We start from the raw sequence: 4233 nt of genomic DNA, 5'->3' as shown, positions 1-4233 counted from the left end.
CGCCCCCCTCCCCGGCTGCGGGCTGCTCTGTGCGTGGGTCTCGGGGTCTCCGCGCGTCCCAGCCGTCCCGCGGCGCTCTCCGCTGGCCGCCCAACTTTCAGCGCTGCCCCACGCCGCGCCCTCGGCGCCGCTTCGGCGTCAGCATCGTCGGGCCCGGGACCCGGGCTCAGAGCGCGGGGGTCGAGGGGCCTGTGGCGCCCGACCGCCCGCGCTCGCGCCCTCCTCCCCCGCCGCAGGAGCTTTTGGGTCGGCCGCCCCCCACTGTTCGCTGTTCCCTCGCGGTCACTCAGTCCTGCTCGCCCGCGCTGCCCCCTGCCCTGCGCTCCGCTCCCCGGGTCCCTGCGCTCGACCTGGCCCCGCAACCCCTTCGGCCTCCGGGCCTGGGGTCGCCCTCCCCGCTCCCGTCCGCTGGCCTTTGCCGCCACCGCCTCCCCGCTCTCGCTTCTCTCTCCGGTCGCCCTGGGTCTCTGCCGCCCTCCCCGTCTCTGTCCCTCTCCCAGTCTCTCCTGCCTCCCTCGGTCTCTCTGGCTTTCTCTCAGTGGGGTCTCTGTCCCCGTCGCTGTCGCCCTCCAGGTCTACTGCCTCCCTCTGCTTCTGTCCTGTCTCTCCTGCGCGCCTCTGTCTCCCTCGCGATCTCTGTCCTCTGTCTCTCTCTCCCGCCCCCTCTCGGCGCGGCCCCCTCTGTCTCGGACCCAGGCCCCCGCCTCTGCCGCGTCCCCGGCTCGCCCGGGAGCCCGAGCTCCCGCCGCCCGCGGCGCGCCGAGAACTCCCAACTCGCGGCACGCCGCCCCGCTTTGCGAGACTTTCGCCCCTCCTCACACGTGACCCTCGCCCCGCTGCGGAGGACGCGCGCCCCCCAGCTCGGGAACCCCGGGAGCCCCCTGGGGCCGGGCATTGCCCGGTCCCTCGCCTGACCCGACACCAAAGCCCCTCCTGCAGGGCCGACGGCGCGAAGCAGGGGCAGGGGCCGGGGGCTGCGTGGGTCCGCTCCTGCTCTTGATCCTGCCCGGGTTTTCCTCCTCGCCTCAGGAGCGCGTCTCTCGGTATCTGATCCTGGATCCAATCCCGGGTTTTCTAGAGCCCCGGGGCAGGTGGAGAGTGTTCCTGGGAGCCGGGAAGAGGGTGGGTGGGGAGCTGGTCGGTCTGGGGTCCCGTGGCACCCAGCCCCTCCTTTGGGCAGTCTCTGTCCTCTCCTGAAGTTAAGAACCTTACGCACCCCTTACTCATCCTGGGACACCAAGGCAGCCTTGCTGGGGGGACCCTTACCATTATCTAGTCAGCGCTGGCTCGTTTTACAGACAGACTTGAGTACCAGGGAGGGTCAGAAGCTCGCCAAGGTCACCCAGAGGTGGCAGAGCCAGACCAAACCCTAGTTTCTTGTTCTCTACTGCTCTGTATTTCCCAAGCTCTCTTGAGAAGGGAGGACGCACACCCATCTCCTTCCCCACAGTGTGCCCCAGGCCTGGACTGAAGAAACCCCCCGTATTCCACTGTCCCTGGTGACCCAGCTGCTTCCTGTCCATCCCATCACCTCTGAGGAGACAGGAGAGAAAGTGCTTTTCCCTCCAGGGTGGGAGGATGAGCAAACACCTGCAGTTAGCCAGAAGAACTTCCTTAGATGCCTGGCCATCTCTAACCAGCCCCAACACAGACACGGAGAGACTGAGGCACCCCAAAGCCAGCAAGGAGAGCTGATTGAATTTGGGATCTCTTCTGGCTCCTCCTGACTCCCCAGGATGTGTCCGGCTGGCACAGGAATGACAATAAACAAACCACTAGGACTATTTCCCTTTCCTGTGGGTTGTCTCCACCCAAAAGGATCCAGTCCCAGTGCCTTGGCATTAGGTCCCACCTAATCCAGCATCCCATGTACCCACACATACACCCTTCTTCCACAGATTCCAGAACACACCAGATGCTTCCACACCTCTCTCCCTGCACACACTGTTCCTCCTGCCTGAAATGCCCTTTGCATTCTTTGGCCAGAGAATTCCTGCTGTTTTCCAAGACCAGCCTTAGTGCCACTTCCCTGAGAAGGCTTCCTGATGCCCCTGGCAGAAATCATTCATCACCCATCCATTCATTCATTCACCCAGCACTGGGCACCCACTATAGGCCAGCTCCTGGGCTGGGCACTAGTGTGGTCTTAGTGGGCTTGGGAGTCAGGACAACCTGGGCTCAAATGCTTTTAGGAGCTATGTGAACTTAGAAAGTTTTTAATTTGGGTGGCTCCTGTGGCTCAAAGGGGTAGGGCGCCAGTCTCATATGCCAGAGGTGGCAGGTTCAAACCCAGCCCCGGCCAACACTGCAAAAAAAAAAAAAAGAAAGTTTTTAATGTAACATCTCTTTAAAATGAGGACCCTGACCCCCCCCCACACACACACACATAAACGCAGGGCAGATGAAGTGCAGTGGGTGCGCATGGCTAAATAAATGCGGCATCTCTTCTCAAGGCTCTCTTCAATACTGCAGACCTCCTCGAGACATGACTTGCTCCATGCCTGCCTCCCTTGTTATCCTGCTGTGCCCCTCGCAGGCAGCCAGCCAGGACTGATGTTCCCTGGCAAGAATCCTCAGCAGTGTGTGGTTAGAAGGGAGAACGCACACAACCTGAGTGCCTGCTCAGCAGCAGATGTGTGCCTGGTACCTGCCACATTCTTCCATGGATTTGAAGTAGGGGAATACAGGCGAGGCCAGTGGCTTGTGGTCTGTTTGTCTGGCCAAAGGCCTGACCTGGCAGCTGCCCTGGGAATGTGGGGTGTGAGAGAAGAAGGGGGAGGGAGAGACCATCTATCTACTCTCAAATGGTCAGTGGACACATGTTTCAGTATGGGATGGGGTCTCTGGAGCAAGGAGGGTCTGCTTGCCGGGATAGGGCTGCAGCCCTTGGCAGATGCTCATCCCCTGAAAGGAGGGAAGGGCTGGAAGGAGGTGAGGACAGGTTCAGGGACCCCAGGAAAGAGTCTCTTCTCCACCATTCAACCCAGTGTGACTTGGACAGCTGCTTCTCTCTGGGCCTCAGTTGCCTCATATGCATATGTAAAGTAGAAAAGATAATACTCACTTTGAGCAGCTGTTTTGAGGATGGTTTAAGGGGAAAGGAAGAATTTGCCATCTTTGATTCCCCATCTGAGTGGCTTCTAGCCCTGTTAGAGGTGGAGGTGAGGATGGATCATGTGAGATAGGTCTCTTGCCAGAGATGGCGTAGGGGGAAGTTTGGGTATTAGAATCTGTGTGACCCTGGGCAAGTTGCTGGTTCCTCTCTGGACCTCAGAGACCTCATCTGTAATGGGACGGTTTGGACTGTGTCCCCAAAAGGCAAGTGGATTTTATCTTCATCTAACACAGAAGCACGCCTAGGTGGGGTGAGGATACCCAGCATCCACTGAGAGCTTTGCTCTGAAGTCTGAGAGGCAATGATGGTAAAACCTTCATCCAGATGTGCATTTTGGCAAAGCTTTCTGCCCATCCCACATTCCAGTTTCTCATGGGATCCTCACAAGAGGTCTGTCAGGTGGGGGCTCTGACCAGCCTCACTGCACAGGTGAGGAACTGAACTGATTTGCAGAGACAGCAAATGGCTTGCCCAGGCTCAGTCAGGCAGTAAGCAAGTGTCTGAGCCAGGAGTTTTACAGGGTTCAATGCCTAGTTTCTGGGGAAGAGTCATTCCAGGCCAGTAGAGCACTCACTAACCAGCTCCCTCTGGGAGGCTGCTCAGACCTGGGCCCCATCTGCCCCAGGAGCCTGCGCAGAGGGCTAAGAGGAGTGGAGGGGAGGGCAACTTGGGCAGGTGGGACAGCCCAGGAGAAAAAAAAGGTCCACTTTGAAATGCTAGAGTCATAGAGTCCAGAGGTTTTCAGTGTAGAGTTCCTTAAAGTTTAGCCAGCCCATTCTGCAAGTGAGGCAAACTGAGGCAGCCCAGCTGCTTACATTAGAAATCAGATCAGGACACAGCTGGCCTGCCTCAGAGCTTCAAAGTCCCAGTAACTCCTAGGGGGTAAGGTCCAGGTGTGGGGAAAGGAACACTGGGGGTCCAGAGGGCCAAGACCCATACCACCAGGCTGCGTCCTGGGGACAGAAGACTGCGAGGGTCTCTCCTGCCCTCCACCCCCACCCTCACCCACCCCTCAGCACTCAGTAGTCACCAGGGTGGAATATTTTAGCACCTATAGAAAAACCGCCACAGACGGCTGTGGCAGCTGTTGCTAAGGAGACGCTCCCAAAATAGCCCCC

This window comes from Nycticebus coucang, chromosome 3, assembly GCF_027406575.1.
Source record: "Nycticebus coucang isolate mNycCou1 chromosome 3, mNycCou1.pri, whole genome shotgun sequence".
In the NCBI taxonomy this organism is placed as follows: Eukaryota; Metazoa; Chordata; class Mammalia; order Primates; family Lorisidae; genus Nycticebus; species Nycticebus coucang.
Note: the sequence above shows the minus strand (reverse complement) of the source record.